Here is an 18,443-nt window from a genome sequence, read left to right as displayed (position 1 = left end):
GAAAAACAAGGGGAGGACAGGGTTTGGGTGGGAAGATGGGTTCAGTTTGAGACATGTTTAATGTAAGGTGTTGGCAGGACTTTCGAGTGGAGATGTCTCGAAGGCAGTAGGAAATGCGAGACTGCGGGAAAGGAACGAGGTCAAGGCCGGAGATGAAGATTTGGGAATCATCTGCATAGAGGTGGTTATTGAAGCCTGAGTTCTCCAAGGGAGTGGTGCAGAGGGAGAATAGAAGGGGACCTAGAACTGAGCCTTGAGGGACCTTTACTGTCAAAGGTTGGGAGGCAGAGGAGAAGCCAGTAAAAGAGACTGGGCAGGAGTGGTTCATTCATTCATTCAATCATATTGAGTGCTTACTGTGTGCAGAGCACTGTACTAAGCGCTTGGGAGAGTACAGAACAGCAATAAACTGACACATTCCCTGCCCAGGCTAGAGGGGTCAGAGAGGTAGGAGGAGTTATCAGAGAGATAGGAGGAGTTACCAGAGAGATAGGAGGAGTTAGAGTTAGGAGTCAGTGAGAAGAGTCCAAGAGAGGACAGTGTCAGTGAATCCAAGATTGGATAAAGTTTCAAGAGAAGTGGGTGGTCTACAGTGTTAAAGGCGGCTGAGAGGTCTAGGAGGATTAGGATAGAGTAGAGGCTATCGGATTCGGTGAGAAGAAGGTCACTGGTTACCTAAGAGAAAGCTGTAGTGAAGGGGGCAGAAGCTAGATTCCAATCTAGGAGAGAATTGGAAGATAGGAATTGGAGACAATGGGTGTAAACAACTCTCTCAAGAAGTTTGGAGAGGAATAGTAGGAAGGAGATGGGGTGATAACTGGAGGGAGCCGTGGAGTCAAGGGAGAGGTTTTTTTTAGGATAGGAGAGACATAAGCATGTGTGAAAGCAATGGGAAAAAGCTATTGGAGAGTTGAACAGTTGAAGACAGCAGTCAAGGAGGGAAGAAGACAAGAGATGAGTGCTTTAAAAAGTTATGAAGAGTTGGGGTCAGAAGCAGAGGTGGAGATTTAGAGAGGAGGCGAGAGATTTTACTATGTACCAAGCACTGTACTAAGCACTAAGATAATCAGGTCCCTCATGGAGGAAGGAGGAAGAACATGTATTGAATCCCCACTCTGCACATGAGGGGACTGAGGCACGAGAGAGGTTAAGTGATTTGCCCAAGGTCACACGGCAGGTAAGCGGAGGAGCCGGAATTAGACCCTAGGTCCTCTGACTCCCAGATCCAGCATACAGAGGTAATAAAAAAGTGGTCCCTGCACTCGGTGAGCTAATGGGGGAGAAATGTAGGCAAAAAAGGGCAAATATAGAATTATTAAGAATAAGATAACAGGTATGTGAGGAGAAACATGTGATTAAATAAGAGATGTATGCCTAAGTGCTAAGGTGGCCGATGGGGGTAGCACGACCTCGTTAGCTGTATATACTTTAAATACCTTAGCCTCTAAAACTCTTACTATTGCATCTCACTTTGAGAAGGAAGACACCAGCACAGAATCAATCTCTTTCTGAGAGTTGCATCAAGTGGAAATTTGGACTAAGATTAAAAAGAGGCTCTGCAGAAAAACCATTTTGGGATTCAATGGATGTTCTCTCGTCTTTCTTTCCTTTTAGTTAACGAATGAGTTTCGGAAAGAGGTTGTGGAATCTCCTTCCTCGGAGACCTTTAAGAACATGAGAGATGCCTATCTCTCCGGGGAGGGTAAGATGCAGTTTGGTCTAGAGGATGGGGAATAGAATAGATGACCTCTAAGATCCTTTAAGCTTGGATTCTCAAGTCGGAAAAGGAGAGCGGTGCTGCTGGTTTAAACTCTAACTGCCCTTTAGAAATCAAACCGGTTTCTATCTTTTCACCTCTTGCATCATCCCCAGAACCGAAGCTTCTCTCATCAAAATTCTAACTGGGCACAGTCCCTATGTCTTTTATGGTAAAGTTACATAACTTCTGTATTTTGTTCCTTATCTAATACCTTCCACGAGTTTGGGACTACACTTCATTTTTCTAATACAAGTAACTTTGGAAATAATTCCCCAAAGCAAAGCAAACCTCATAACTGCTAGAGCAAGTAGGACATTAGCTGCAATCTAATAGGTATAGAACACGGCCCCTATTTGCTTCTTGAACTTTCCATTCTGGATTTCCCGGTTGGCTCTACAGGAATTGTTGCTCTTTATGTGAGAATTGGAAACTTACTTTCTCGGGACTGGGTCCAGGCCTAGTTAAACACTTGAATTAGAAGATATTTTAGGAGAGAGGAAAGAAACATCTTAGTTGAATAGTCAAAGATCTGAGGAGTACAAATAATTACATAAACATACTCAAAGTGGATTAAGGTCAAAAGCAGGATCCTTCTTTCGGCCTGGCTAATGCATTCAGCACCCACGATGCTGCCTTTTTTTTTTTTATCCTTGACCTGACATAGAACTTGTGTCCTATCTGGAGGGGGAGAAGGGGTAGAAAATGGTGGGTACGAAGGTAGCAAAATGGACAGTAACTTCGTACTTCCATTCAGAGTCTACTTTGGATACTGATTTCTTAGACAATAAAATACCAAAGCCTCAGCCATGGAGATGTAATTGTTTCGAGAAAAGGGGTAAACTGGGGTCCATTTTGTAGGATAGCGATAATGTAGAAAAAACTTTGCGATCTATTTTTGTAACTCCAGAGTTTCTTTGTGACAGGCAATGGTGTCTACAGAATAGGAGCACTGGGTCGGGAATCAAAACACCTGGGAATTCTGGTCCTAGCCTTGACGTGACCTAACTGTGAGATTGTGGGCACCTCTTTATATCTCCAACCTTACTGTAAAATGATGAAAATATCTATCTCGCACCCAACGCTGTCGTGAAACGTAATCAGAATGAGAACCATACCGATGAGCTAAGCTTAAAAAAAAAAAAGGTAAACTATGCATCACAATATTTTGTGACGTGTATTCTACACTATTTTCTCACACCACAAAACCAGCTAGAAAAGAAATGGCAGAATGATATTATGCAACTCCCCCCACCCCATAAAACTAGGTACGGCATTCCACTTTCCAAACCATCGCTGTAATTAAGTGGGATGTCAGCATAATATGGATTAAAAATAAACTGTGAAGGATGTCAACCATTCCGATGTGATGTTATGGATTTAGTGATTAAATAGAGGGTGTAATTTCAAAAGGCATAACCCTGGGGGGATATCACAAGAACATATGGATTTCACACAGGAAAACAGTGTTAACGAGGGCAGATTTCAGGGCCCGTCTGAATTTCGATCCGGCGACAGTGGTGGGAACAAGCCGAATTCCGATTTCCCCGGCCGTAGGGTCAGATTTCCAACAGGTGGAAAATTCTCAGTCATCTCCTAGATGCCAGCCCTTTAATGGGTTTCAAAGTATTTATTTCCCTCCGAAGCCTCAGAAATTCAGTCTGAGGCCTCTACTGAGCAATAATGGAGAGCAATTCTTCTAGTTTAAGGATTCTGACAAATCAGAGGATTGGAAACTCAATCTTTTTAGTTTGCCTGCGGTAACTGAATTGAACGCCGGCCTGTCGGGTGAAAGCTCTCCGTTCTACGCGGGCAGACACCGCACCACGCTGGGGGCAGCGTTTTCTTTCCCCCCTTTCTTTCCTGATGGATAAACAAACGGGGGGGGGGGATCTCCCGGGAAACGGTCACCACCAGGCTAGTTTCCAAACTGACCCGCACATCTCGAGAACGAAGGATTTAAACTTCAACGCCAGCTTTGAAAATGGAAAACGAGAGGGACCGTCTGCTCCACTGCAATGGGCTTTCCCCAGCCCTCCCCCCAGCCCCTTCCTTAGTTTGCATGTTTTATTAATAAATGCAAGATGGCCCACGATGGGAAATAATTGAAGGACATGAATCTGCAGCCGGACTGGGGCAGTGGCCAAATATAAAGCCCCGTCGAAGGAGATGCCCGGGGAGCCTGGCCTTGGGGCGGGGGGGGGGGGGGGCGGGCAAAGCTCCTTGGGGAGGCCAGCTCTTGCCCATCCCCGGGGGGGGGGGGGGCGATGGATGAAGGTCAGCCGGAATCCCCCTCCCTCCCGGCCCTCTAGCCCCATGCACGCACCTTGCAGATCTCTTCGGAGGAGGATGGAGGGAGGCAGCCGGGTTTAAAGGGTCATGCCTGCCGGCCGGGCTGCTGGGGATGCTGATGATGCTGTGAGATCTGCAGCGGCGGGTCGCGCTGCCGGGACTCCCCTGCCTCCCCTCCCCCCCTCCCACCCCCCTCCCCGCTCCTACCCCCCCGGACCCCCCCGCCCACCTCGCTCCCGGCCGCGCGCACGGGGGCCGCGCGCCGGGAGGGAGGGGGAGCGCGCCTGCGCGCCGACGGTTGCGGTGGCGACGGGTCCCCCCCTCCCGTTGTCTAGGAAACCGTTGCCCCGGTCACCGCCCCGGCAACGGCCTCGGGGATGCGATGGGGTGGAGGACCAGCGGACACGCCCGTCCCGGACCGGCCCTGGGGAAGAGGAGGTGCTCCAAGGGGGTATTTGTTGGGTTTTTTTGTTAAGCGCTTACAATGTGCAGAGCACTGTTCTAAGCGCTGGGGGAGATACCGGGTCATCAGGTTGCCCCACGTGAGGCTCACAGTCTTCATCCCCATTTGACAGATGAGGTCACTGAGACCCAGTGAAGTGACTCGCCCACGGTCACACAGCCAAGTGGCAGAGCCGGGATTCGAACCCGTGACCTCTGACTCCTAAGCCCGGGCTCTTTCCATTGAGAGCTTCCCCTATATGTGGCCCCCTTCTGTTACTTTTCGCACGTCCACAGGTGGGAAACTCGCGCCCCCCCTTCTGTGGCCAAAGTTTGGTCCCCCTCAGAGCTTCCACCGAGGTGCAACAGATGGTGTCTCCGGCCTCTGTATGCCAGCAATCGTACCTGGTTTGGTTTTCCCGAATTCGTTTTTTTTCGTTGTTGTTTTTGCCGTGGTCCTCATCGGGGGATTTTTGCTCGGGTCGATTCTTAGGAGACAAGCCGAATGTATTCATTCGATCGTATTTATTGAACGCTTACTGTGGACAGAGCACCGTACTAAGCTCTTGGGAGGGTGCGCGTAGCAACAGACACCTTCCTGCCCACAACCGGTTCTCGGTCTAGAGGGGCGAGCTCGCAGGCTCTGGGACGACGAGCCGCATAAGAGGCGGTAGGCCCGTCTCCAAACCATCGCCATGTGGTCAGGTCGATCTGGCCACGGTGATCTGACCGCCCCTCAATCCCACGTCCAGTGGGGTGGCCTGGGAGACTCCGGAGCGAAGGTGGAATGGAGTTCCGGCGTGGGGCGGGCAAATTACAGCTCCCCTAAGGATCTCTTCTAGGGGCATCCTCCTCAGTCGCGGTCAGAAAGCAATCACACAAACTAAAAGTCTTCTTTCCAGTGAATCCGACTGACTGGTTTCAAGGCAAATTGTTGGAGTTTTTTGTGATGGAGACCACCAGTGACCGACTCCCAGTTGGATATTTTTAATGGTGTTTGTTTGAGTGCCAGGTACCGTACTTAAGTGTTGAGGTAGATGCAAGCTAATCAAGGTGAACGCAGCTCATGTCCCACATGGGGCTCATAGTCTTAATCCCCATTTTACAGATGAGGTGACTGAGGCCCAGAGAAACACGCTGTAATGGCTAGAGCACGGGCCTGGGAATCAGAAGGTCATGGGTTCTAAACCCAGCTCTTCCGCTTATCTGTTGTATGACCTTGGGCAAGTCACTTCACTTCTCTGGGCCTCAGTTACCTCATCTGTAAAATGGAGATTGAGACTGTGAGGTCTGCATGGGACAGGGATTGTGTCCAGCCCAATTTGCTTGTATCCACCCCTTAGCTTAGTACAGTGCCTGACACATAGTAAGCACTTAGCAAATGCCATTATTATTTCCAGTGCTTAGAACAGTGCTTTGCACATAGTAAGCGCTTAACAAATGCCATCAATATTATTATTATTAAGTTATGCAACTTGACCAAGGTCCTACAGCAAACGAGTGGCAGAGCTGGGATTAGAACTCATGTGGTTCATGTTCCCACGTCTGTGCTCTATCCACTAGGCAACACTGCTTCTCAAAACAGAGTGAAAATGCTCAAGTCATTAAGGAGAAACTGAAATCTGCTCAAATCCACTTTATTATTATTATTATTATTGTTATTATTACAACATATTGGCCTTTTGTGAACTCAGTAATAGTCTCACCTCCTCTCTTTGGCATCAGTGCTTACCCATTGAGTTCAGAGCCACTCACTTTCCTCAGTTTGATCAGAGAGAAGACTCGAGTCCACATTATTAATATCCCTGGTCAGAGTGCTGTCCGCAGGGACCTTTTTCCTTGGCAGTACACTTAACTTTGATTAAAATGGAAAACCCCTACTTTTACCGGGCTGGTTGCACAGACTGGGATAATTGCAATCTGAGTTTTGCCGTTACAGGGGGAGTTGGAACTTCACCCTCGTTAATCTGCAGGGCTTGGATTGAGATGAAGTGCTGCATAAAAGAAATCTATTGTTTCCTTAAGACTTCCATTTAGAACTGGAATATAAATATTGTGCAACAAGAACAGCAGATACTTTAGGGAGGATGCAACTCTCCATCCCATCGGTTATCTGTTACTCTTCTTAATGCAATTCTATATTTTTTTGAAAGATGCAGTTTTTATGTATGGTGCAACCATTTCCTGCTTCAGTCGTGAAATTTTGGTAGTGAAAGATCAGTCCGTATGAAGCAAAATTGTTCCAAAATAATTATGGTACTTGTTAAGCACCTACTACAGACCATGTACTGTACTAAGCGCTGGGGTAGAAGCAAGACAGGTTGGACACAGCCCCTCTACCACATAGGGCTCACAATCTAAGTAGGAGGGAGTAGGATTAAATCTTCATTTTACAGATGAGGAAACTGAGGCAGAGAGAAGTTAAGCGACTGGCCCAAGGTCACACAGCAGGTGTGTGGTGGATTCAGAATTAGAACCCAGGACCTCTGACACCCAGGCTCTTTCCACTAGGCCACGTTGCTTCCCCTTTGTTGGTGTTCAGTTCTACTGCACCCTCCCTGCGCTGCTTCCCATTTCCCCTAAAAATTACGTTGCATCCTAAAGTCCAGGATGTACCTTAGTAGTAGGGATGTCAAGATGTTGCCCATTTGTACATTCCAAGCATTTAATACAGTGCTCTGCACATAGTAAGCGCTCAATAAATACTATTGAATGAATGAAAGATGTTGAACTCCGGTACCTCTTCCATTACCACCATGCTCTGTCCCCACAGTCCTTGCCACCGGATCAACTCTTTCTGACCAGAACGTTCAACTGAGAGGGTGGTGGTGTGGTGAGCAGGAGATGGGTTGGAGAAAAGGAAAGTATTCTGTTTCTGGGTTGGATTGTTGTAGGCAGTCAGAGAAGATGTAGCATTTTGTCTCCGAGGCTGTGTCCCCCGGCTAAAAGTGTGGGTGTGTAACTGTACTCCCAAAGTGTGTCTGAGGTTCAACAATTCAATCATAGGAACTGGGCGCTTACTTGTGCAGAGCACTGTAGTAAGTACTTGGGAGTGTACAAAATAGAGTTGATAGACACATTCCCTGCCCATAAGAGCTGAGCTTCCCAGACCAGGCGGTCAAGGGGTGGTGGCGGTGGAGGAGAAATGGTCTCCCACAAAATGTTACGTATGACTTCACGTTAAGTCGTGAGTGGGTGCAGCATGACTATGACATCATACAGAAGTTGTGGGGAGGAGGGGGCTATTTACCCCTCTTTCAAAGCAATGGAGTGCCTGAAGCTTGCTCTACCTAGGATTGACTGTAAGTTCGTTAATAATGATAAAAATAATAATAAAAGTGTGGTATTTAGGTGCTTACTATGTGCCAGACACTCTGCTAAGCACTGGGACGGATGCAAGCAAATTGGTTTTGACACAGTCCCTGCCTCACGTGGGGCTCACGGTATCAATCCCCGTTTTACAGATGAGGTAACTGAGGCACAGAGAAATGAAGTGACTTGCCCTAGTTCACACAGCAGGGTGGCACTTCATGAGTAAACACACGGCGAAGAAAATCCACGCAAGCATCATCTCTACACCACTTCAATAAACACACTTTTCCCCTTCCTGTTTCCTATAACCTTAGTGACATCTCCCAGCTAAGAAATCAGCAGGATTTCCCCTCCCGCATCCCAGATGAAGAGCAAGGGGTGGGGCTGTGGGAAACGAGCCGATTGGCATCTATTTATGTTCATCGCTAATAATAATAATATTAATTATGACATTTGTTAAGTGCTTACTATGAGCCAGGCTCTATACTAAGTGCTGGGGTGGATACAAGCAAATTGGATGGACCTACTTCCTGTCCCATGTGGGGCTCACAGTCTTGATCCCCATTTTTCAGGTGAGGTAAATGAGAGACAGACAAGTGAAGTGACTTGCCCAAGGTCACACAGCAGACAAGTGGCAGAGCTGAGATTAATCCCATGACGGGCTGACTCCCAGGCCTGGGCTTTATCCACTGTTCCATGCTGCTTCACTTCTTTGGGCTGTCTGCTGTGTCCAACCCAATTTGCTTGTATCCACCCCAGCACTTAGTAAAGTACTTAACACATAGTAAGCGCTTAACAAATAGTGCAGTTATTATTATTATCATCCATCCTACCCTCAGGATGCAGGTACATAGTAAGCGCTTAACAAATAGTGCAATTATTATTATCATCAATCCTACCCTCAGGATGCAGGTACATAGGTATTTTTAAATTTATATACTTATCTCTGCATTTACTTTTTTAGTTCATCTTTCATCCTGTTGTTTCTACTTGTTCCTGCTTTATGCTCCCAAACTCACCTTCTCACAGTGCCTTATTCTCATCACATCCTCCCTTTCAAATCCACCACTCAGCTCCCCACATCTTCCAAAATCTCCTGAAATTCCACTTCAACAAGGAGAGTTTGTCCATCCTTCTTATCTCAACACTCCTACCCCCATCTTACATAGCTCTACAATATACAATATAATTTTTTAAGGTATTTATTTAAGCACTTACTATGTGTCAAACGCTGATCTAAGCACTGGGATAGTTACAAGTGAATTAGGTTGGACACGGTCCCTGTCCTGCATGGTGTAGGAAGAGTCTAAGTGAGAGAAAACAGGAGAACTGAGGCACAGAGAAGTTAAGTGACTTGCCCAATGTCAGATAGCAAGCCTTTGGCAGAGAGAGGGTTAGAACCCAGGTCCTCTGACTCCCAGGCCTGTGCTATTTCCATTAGGTCATGCTGCTGCTTCGTATTAACGTCCGTCTCCCCCTGTAAACTGTAAGCTCGTTGAAGGCAGGGAATATGTTTACCAACTTTGTTGTATTGTACTCTCCCAAGACTTTAGTTCAGTGCTCTGCACTTAGCACTCAAATACCATTGATGATGACACTGATGATGATCTTCCTATTTTTGCCCACATTGTTTTACACAGTCTTTGAACTCCATTTTGTAGGAAGATTGTAAACTAGATTGTATTTAGGTTGTTCTCACCATCTAGACTGTAAGCTCCTTGTGGGCAGGGAATGTGCTTGTTTTGTTGTTCTATTGTACTCTCCCTAGTGCTTAATACAGTGTTCTGCACACAGTAAGTGCTCAGTAATTACGACTGATTGTAAATGAGACTGTAGCTAGATTGCAATTCCTTGCGGACAGGAGTCCTGTCTTCTGTTGTGCCATCCAAGTGCTTAGTTCAGTGTTTTGAACCCAGCGAATGCTCAGTAAATACTACTGACTGTTCATTCTCCAGCCTTCCCTCTCTCTTCACTCTCACCCATTAGATTCGAAACTCTGGACTGTAAGCTGTTTGTGGGCAGGGAACATGTCTGTCAACTTGGTTGCACTGTACTCCCCCAAAACGCTTAGCCCAGTGCTCTGCACTCAGTAAGCGCGAAATAAATACCATTGATTGATTAAATTCCTTATGGGAAGGGAACATAACTCTTGCTAGTGTTGTCTTCTTCCAAGTGCTCAGTAAATGCCATCGATTGATCTGATCCGTCTTTTCAGCCACACTTGCACATAGGTAAAGGACCTTACTGTCATTAGTCTCCTCTTCAGAATTGAAGGAGAGCTATATATAGCATTGGCATTAGATTTCTAATTGTGCTATTAACCAACAGAATATTTATGATCCCTTATGTGTAATTCTAGTGCGGTGGGGCTTGGGTACACTGGATTTTTCTGTTTTAGCAGAGCATATTTCTTTTAAAGTAATTATTATGAAAATTGTGTCATTTCATATGTGCCAGATTTATGTAATAGAGAGCGTGTGCATGAGAAAGGAAGCCTGAGCTTGTACCCAGATGCAAGATTATGGGATAGCAGATTAGTGATTACACAGAATGTTCTGTGCATGCTTGAAAAAGCTTATAGCAGCAGAGTGTGAGAGTATCGCTCTCATGTAAGGAGAAAAATGTTCTAAATACAATATGAGTTGCAAAAGCCAAAATTACAGAGGTTCTGCATGGAAACTATCTGAAATTAGTAAGGGGACTAAATTATTTATTTTTATCTCTTCTTTTATTTAGGTATTTTCAGGGGTTCCAAACAATAAAATGTTTAGTCATTTGAATTTAAAAAAAGCAACCCTTTTTGAAAAAAAACTTCACCTCTTGCGATTACCAAATGTTTCAGGGTTAGTGTGCGATTTTGAATCGTAAATGAACGATTTCAAAGTTCCAAAGACTAATTAGTTCATTTTATAAACACGTCTATATTTGGGGGGATTTTTAATGGTATTTTTTTATGGTATTTGAACATTGTAAGCACTGTAATAAGCGCTGGGGTTGATATAGGATAAATTGGTTGGAGTCAGTCCCTGGCCCACATGGAGCTCACAGTCTTAATCCCCATTTTACAAATGAGGTAACTGAAGCACAGAGACGTAAAGTGAGTTGCCGAAGGTCACACAGCAGTCAAGTGGGGAACCAGTATTAGAACCCAGGTCCTTCTGAGTCCTAGACTGTATGTTGTTAGAAGCTAATTTTGAGATATACGTATGAAGACCCTTCCTTTTCCCTTCATTCATTCCCTGTCCCAGCCCCACATCACTAATGTCCAGATCTGTAATTTATTTATATTAATGCCTGTCTCCCCTTCTAGAACATGAGCTTGTTGTGGGCAGGAATGTGTGTTTATTGTTAGATTGTACACTCCCAAGTGGTTAGTACAGTGCTCCACACACAGAGTAAGCGCTCAGTAAATACAAGTGAATGAATGAAAATGAATGAATCCTACCTATAGTGTATTGTAGTCTCTGTCTCTGCTGGGTTGAAAGTTCCTTGAAGTCAGAAATCATATTTACTATTATATTGGAGTCTCCCTCAGTACCTAGTATAGTGCTAAAATAATAATAATGGTATTTTTAGGAACATAATACCTACCAAGCCCTGTTCTAAGTGCTGGAGATAGATACAAGTCAGTCAGGTCAGAGCTCGGTAAATTGTATTGATCAGTGTCAAATATTGTAACGATTTAAGATACTAGTGACTTCTTTTTCAGTCATTAAAATCAATCTGTGTGGGTTAGCTTAGAGGTAGACCTGGCTTGTCCAAGTTCCTTTTAGGCATAAGATGCAGTGATATGTGGCTCATTAGAAAGGGACAACTTGAGGTTGTAGTTGGTAGGAAAAACAAAGTTGAGAGATTTTCTTAGGTGTATTTAGCCACTGATTGTTAAGGGGCATTGAGACCTTCTTTCCTTGGGGAAGCATTTAGCAATTCCCCTAACAATTAGCCCACTGCTTCCCAAGTGACTCTCAGAAATGAAGACGATGGGTATGTCAAGGTTTTTAGTCGTGATATAGCCACATAAGCAAAGGCATATCATGATAATAGTGGTGTTGGTTAAGCACTTACCATTTACTACTAAGCGCTGAGGTAGATACCAAATGATCAGGTCCCACACGAGGCCTACAATCCAAGTAGGAGAGAGAACAGATATTGAATCCCCATTTTGCAGTGGAAGGAACTGAGGCACAAAGAGGTGGTGATTTGCCCAAGGTCACACAGAGGTAAGTGGTGGAACCTGGGATTAGAACCCAGGTCCTCTCACTCCCAGACCCAAGTTGTTACCACTAGGTCATCCTCCTCAGATTCATTATTTGGTCCATCCACCCCAGGAGTCTTCCTCTGACCGTGGCATTAAAGGGTAGGGAAATAATGAAGTGGTTTCCTTCTCTGGTGAGCATTTGCCTGGGTAGGTTATACTTTTTAACATCCCTTCTAGGAAATCTGTGGTGAGTCCAAATCCACTATCATCAGCGCTGGATTAATAATGCAGGGGCTCACAAGGTTTAAACCCCCAGGTTGTGGGATTACAGGAGCTTTGATAATCAGATCCTGTCCCGACCTTATGAAGATAGTTGCTGCTTGGAACATTAAGGTGATGGTGTGTTTTTTTTCTTTTTTTCTTTTTAATTTTTTTAACATAGCAGCTTCCAGGTGGCTCCTGTTGACATTTCTGGCTTTTGAAGGGGACCCCGTCCTTTCAATTGCAAAGAATGGGGCAACGTGAGAGAGGAAACTGCATCTCATATATCTCGCCGCCAACAGCTTTCCTAAATCCTTTCCCTAGCCTGGAACTCCCTCCCGCTCCATATATGCCAGTCTACCACTGTCTACACCTTCAAAGCATTACTAAGGTCACATCTCTTCTAAGAGCCCTTGCCCAATTAAGCCCTCTTTTCTCTGGCTCGCTCTCCCTTCTGCGTCATTTATGCACTTCATTCTGTGACCTTTGAACATTTGGTATTTGCTCAACCCCACAGCACTTATGTACCTCTCTTTAAATTACGTATTATAAATTAATTATTCATAATAATGTCTCATTATGGGTAGGGAATTTACTAATTCTGTGGTATTGTACCCTCCTGAGTGATTAATACTGTGTTCTGCTTATAGTAAGCGCTCGGTGAATATGTGTGATCTTGGCCCAGGAGTTCCTCTGAAGCCTGTGCTGCCTCAGTTTTCTCCCCCTTTTTAACCCACCCATGGGAGTTATAGAAGCAACGTGGGGTAGTGGATAGAGCACGGGCCTGGGAGTCAGAAGGTTATGGGTTCTAATCCTGGCTCTGCCACTTGTCTGCTGTGTGACCTTGGGCAAACCACTTCACTTGTCTGTGTCTCATTTACCTCATCTGTAAAATGGGGATCAAGACTGTGAGCCGCACGTGGGACGGGGACTGTGTCCATCCGATTTGCTTGTATCCACCCCAGCACTTAGTACAGAGTCTTGCTCATAGTAAGCGCTTAACAGATGTCATAATTAGTATTATTATTATTGGTGATGAACATAAATAGATGCTAATCACCTTATTTCCCAAGACCCCACCCCTTGCTCTTCATCTGGGATTCAGGAGGGGAAATCCTGCTGATTTCCTAGCTGGGAGATGTCACTAAGGTTATAGGAAACCAAAAAGGGAAAAGTGTGTTAATTGAAGTGGTGTAGAGATGATGCTTGCGTAGATTTGCTCGGCCGTGTGTTTACTCATGAGGTGTAGTTTAGGGTGTCACTTTGCCTGGAGGAAGGTGGTGATTCCATGCCAACCCTGTCCATTCCCTGCAATTTTGGGAAGAGCAAACTAGAGGGAGAAGTATGGAGAGGGATGGGGTAGGAAAAATGTATCCCACAGGGTCACTATGGGGGTGTGCCTGACTCTGGATTCCCGCTTCCTCTTTCCTCCTTTCTTCCTGCTTCCTTTCACCAAGCAAAAGACTTCCTGGCCTCAGCTACCCACAGCCCTCTTCCATCTCTGCCAACCACTCTTGCTGATGGCACTCTTGCTCATCCAGGTCACATGAGGGGTGTGTGCTCCTCTAGACAGGCCAGACCAGGCCCCAACTTCTCTTAATGCAGCCCTTAATGCCACAAAAAAGGTTGGACAATAATAATAATGATGATGATGATGGTATTTGTTAAGTGCTTACTGTGTGCCAGGCTCTGTACTAAGCATGGGGGTGGATACAAGCAAATCAAGTTGGACAAAGTCTCTGTCCCACATGGGGCCCACAGTATCAATCCCCATTTTACAGGTGAGGTAATTGAGGCACAGTGAAGTGACTTGTCCAAGATCATACAGCAAACTAGTGGCAGGGCCGGGATTATAATTTATGACCTTCTGACCTTTGGGCCTGTGGTTTATCCATTACTCCATGCTGCTTCTCAGGACTACAATACTTCAGCCCTGTGAACTTTCATTTTATTCTAAATCCTGATATAAGGAAGCCACTACACTCTTTAAGACTGGAGGCTCCTTGTGGGACAGGGACTGTGTCCAAACCAATTATCTGTGTCTACCCCAGCGCTTAGAATAGTGCTTGGCACATAGAGTTTAACAAATACCACAATTATTATAATTATTAGACTGCAACCTCACTGTGGGTGGGAAACGTGTCTGTTAATAGTGCTGTGTTGTACTCACCCAAGTGCTTACTACAGTTCTGTGTGCACAGCAGGTGTCAAATGCGATTGATTGATTGATTGAGCCTCTCGTCTCCCGGTGGAGAATGATAACCTCAAGATTTTGGGCTCATAGCCGGTTGAATTGGGAGAGTTTCAACGTCAGTCAATAGTATTTATTGAATGCTTACTGTGTGCCAAGCACTTTACTTTGAGTACCCTATAACAAATCGGCATATTCCCTGCCCACAACGAGTTTACAGTCTATGGGGCTGGGGGGGGGGGGGGGGGGGGGGGGGGGGCGGGATGACAGACATGAATAGAAATAAATAGATTACAGATCTGTTCTTAAGTGCTGTGGGGTTGGAAGGGGGGATGAATGAAGGGGGCAAGTCATGGTGATGCAGAAGGGAGTGGGAGAAGAGGAATGGAGGGTTTAATCTATGTTGCTTCCTACACTTACCTGAGTAGAACAAACTGAACGGGACTGGCCCTATTATTAGGCCATTGGTGATGGGGAATGAATGAGTCAGGGCACCCCCATCTCTGACCCAACCAACCAAGCCATCTTAATAAACTTCTCAGAGCAGCCAATTTACTAAACGGTTATCAGAGTCCAGATCTGCGTGGTTTCATAAAGTCTTTGGAAACCATGTAGGAATTTTGGTGCTGCTTTCTGCGTTTCTATGTGCTGCAAAGACCATATCTGTTTTGCCAAGCCAGAGTCTGAAACCACAATGTGATTTGAAGAGCATGCGATTCATCAATATTCTTCAGTCTAGCCTGCAAGTTACTTGAGGGCACAGATCATCTATGCCTGTTCCTTTGTGCTGTACAGTCCTAAGTGCTTAGTACAGTGCTCTGCACAAAGTAAGCACTCAATAAAGCAGCATGGCCTACTGGAAAGAGCACAGGCCTGGGAGTCAGAAGACTTGGGTTCTAATTTTGGCTTTGCCAAATGCTTGCTATCTAACCTTGGGCAAATCACTTAACTTCTCTGTGCCTCTGTTTTGTTCTTCCTCCTGCTGAGACTGTGAGCCTCACGGGGGACAGGGACTGTATCCAACCTGATACAAGTGATACCTCAGCGCTTAGGACAGTGTTTGATATATAGGCAGTGCTTTAAATGCCAATAAAAAAAGAAAAATAAATTGATTGAGACTGTGAATTCCATCTAGGACAGGACTTGTGTCCAAGACGATTATCCTGAATCTACCCCAGAATTTAGTACAGTGCTTGGCACACAGTGAGTGCTTAACAAATGCTGCAGTGAATGAATGAATGAGTGAATGGAATTCATTCATTCAATAGTATTTATTGAGCGCTTACTATGTGCAGAGCTCTGTACTAAGTGCTTGGAATCTACAATTCGGCAACAGAGACAGTCCCTGCCCAGTGATGGGCTCACAGTCTGAACGGGGGAGACAGACAGCAAAGCAAAAGAACAAAACAAAAACAAGACAACATCATCAAGATAAATAGAATCAAGGGGATGAACATCTCATTAAGAAAATAAATAGGGTAATAAATAATATATACAAATGAGCACAGTGCTGAGGGGAGGGGGAGGAGCAGAGGGTGGGAGGGAGGGGAGGGGGAGCAGAGGGAAAGGGGGGGCTCAGTCTGGGAAGGCCTCTTGGAGGAGGTGAGCTCTCAGTAGGGCTTTGAAGAGGGGAAGAGAGTTAGTTTGGCGGAGATGAGGAGGGAGGGCGTTCCATGACAGCGGGAGGACGTGGGCCACGGGCCGACGGCGGGATAGATGTGAATGGGAGACAGTGAGGAGGTGAGCGGCAGTGGAGCAGAGTATACGGGATGGGCAGTAGAAAGAGAGAAGGGAGGTGAGGTAGGAGGAGGCAAGGGGATGGAGAGCTCTGAAGCCGAGAGTGAGGAGTTTTTGTTTCGTGCGAAGGTTGATAGGCAACCACTGGAGGTTTTTGAGGAGAGTAGTGACATGCCCAGAGCGTTTCTGTAGGAAGATGATCCGGGCAGCGGAATGAAGAATGGACTGGAGTGGGGAGAGACAGGAGGAAGGGAGATCCGAAAGGAGGCTGACACAATAATCCATTCGGAATATTATGTGAGCTTGTACCAGCACGATCGCCGTTCGGATGGAGAGGAAAGGGCGGATCTTGGCGATATTGTAAAGGTGAGACCGGCAGGTGTTGGGGACGGATTGGATGTGTGGGGTGAATGAGAGAGCTGAGTCAAGGATGACACCAAAGTTGCGGAATGACTGAGCCAGTCCAGAAGGACCGACCCTGGCTAGCATCTTGCCAGCAGTGAATATCAGGGAGTTGCCTTGATAGTTGATTTTTTACTTTTCTTCTTGAAGATGGTAATGATGGGAGCATCTTGTCGATGTTCCATATGTTGAGGAACTGCTTGTATAAATATTTAAGCAAACTCCATACTTGTAGATGTCATCAGCTCTCTGCACCTTGCCATTTTCCATGATTCTGACTGCCAGGCTGACTTCATTTAATTGTATTTATTGAGTGCTTACTGTGTGCAAAGCACTGTATTAAGTGCTGTGGACTTAATAGTTGAAACAAAAGCTTGTCTTCACATGTTGATAGGTTTTCTGTGTTTTGCAGGACTTAATCTTTGCTAGTATGTGTATCAAGTAGAATATGGAAGTATTCCTGCCATCTTTTCAGGATTCCCTCCTTGTCTGAGATGATGCTGAGAGTCATATTCATTCAATCAATAGTATTTATTGAGCGCTTACTATGTGCAGAACACTGTACTAAGCACTTGGAATGTACAATTCGGCAACAGATAAAGACAATCCCTGCCCAATGACAGGCTTACAGTCTAACTGGGGGAGACGGGCAAAAACAAGACAACCTAATCACTATAATCTTCATTCTATAGAGTTCCTGTGATGGCATTAAAATAACTTTCTAGCTTCTCTAGTGTGTAAAAGTTCTTGATTTATAGTCTTAGTTATTTTGTGTTTGCGCCTCACATTTTGGTACACATATTTCTTGACTTAGTGGTATTTATTAAGTGTTTTCTATGTGTCAGGCACTGTAATAAGCACCGGGGTGGATACAAGCAAATCGAGTTGGTCACAGACCCTGTTCCACATGGGGCTCATAGTCTTAATCCCCATTTTACAGATGAAGTAACCGAGGCCCAGAGAAGTGAAGTGATTTGCCCAAGGTCACACAGCATACAAGTGGCGGAGCCTGGATTAGAACCCAGGTCCTTCTGATTCTCAGACCTGAGCTCTCTCCACTAGACCACACTGCTTCTCTTGGTTTGACTTGAGATGTATGACACTACAAAAGTTTCCAAAAGACTCTCTTTTGTCCGGAAATCAAGGAAATGTAAGGTGCTGTTAGTATAATACTGGTTTAACTGCAAGTAGTATTTTTGTTCCTGAGTCATTTTCAACAAACCAATTTTGGGGGTTCCAAATGGCCATGCGCCACGTCTAGACAGCTGCAAGGTAGACTGCATCGTTGAGAAATGCCTTTTTGCATTTTGGCATTTTGGATGTTTGGATAACTTCTTTTTTTTAATATTAAGTGCTTGCTATGCTCCGGACACTGTACCGAGTGCTGGGGTTGGTACAAGATAATCAGGTTGGACCCAGTCCCTGTTCCAAATAAACTGACGGTCTTCATCCCTAGTTTACAGATGAGGTAACTGAGGCACAGAGAAGTGAAGTTGAACAGCAGACAAGAGCTGGAGCTGGGATTAGAACACAGCTTGTCTGATTCCCAGCCCTGTGCTCTATCCACTAGGCCATGCTGCCTCCCAAGGCCTCTTGGAAAAAAGGTGTACCATGCTGCTACTTAGAAGCAGCCTGGCCTAGTGGCAAGAGCATGAGCTTGGGAGTCAGAAGACTTGGGTTGTAATCTTGGCTCTGCCACTTGTCTGCTGTGTGACCTTGGGCAAGTCACTTCACTTCTCTGTTCCTCAGTTACTCCATCTGTAAAATGGGGATTAGGACTGTGAGCTCCACGCAGGACAACCTGATTACCTTGTATCTATCCCAGTGCTTAGAACAGCACTTGGCACATAGTA

The 18,443-nt window shown here is 45.5% G+C and overlaps 2 protein-coding genes across 7 annotated transcripts in view; one reads left to right on the top strand and one right to left on the bottom strand.

Annotated features, from left to right (window-relative positions):
• TMEM266 (transmembrane protein 266) overlaps positions 1–4,240 on the bottom strand; it is a 107,812-nt gene extending 103,572 nt beyond the window's left edge. For all 5 annotated transcript variants that reach the window (XM_029065857.1, XM_029065856.1, XM_029065859.1 and 2 more), the window contains exon 1: positions 4,083–4,240. The gene's annotated coding sequence lies outside the window, so the exon portion shown is untranslated. The remainder of the gene's footprint in view (positions 1–4,082) is intronic.
• A 144-nt stretch (positions 4,241–4,384) lies between these two features.
• Positions 4,385–18,443, top strand: part of NRG4 (neuregulin 4) — a 93,348-nt gene continuing 79,289 nt past the window's right edge. Inside the window, exon 1 of one of the 2 annotated variants that reach the window (XM_029065873.2) lies at positions 4,385–4,486. The gene's annotated coding sequence lies outside the window, so the exon portion shown is untranslated. The remainder of the gene's footprint in view (positions 4,487–18,443) is intronic. The other variant, XM_029065876.2, reaches the window with a different exon arrangement.

This window comes from Ornithorhynchus anatinus, chromosome 5 (genome assembly GCF_004115215.2).
Source record: "Ornithorhynchus anatinus isolate Pmale09 chromosome 5, mOrnAna1.pri.v4, whole genome shotgun sequence".
Taxonomy (NCBI): domain Eukaryota; kingdom Metazoa; phylum Chordata; class Mammalia; order Monotremata; family Ornithorhynchidae; genus Ornithorhynchus; species Ornithorhynchus anatinus.
The sequence above is the reverse complement of the archived record's forward strand: the minus strand, read 5'-3'. Positions and strand labels throughout refer to the sequence as shown.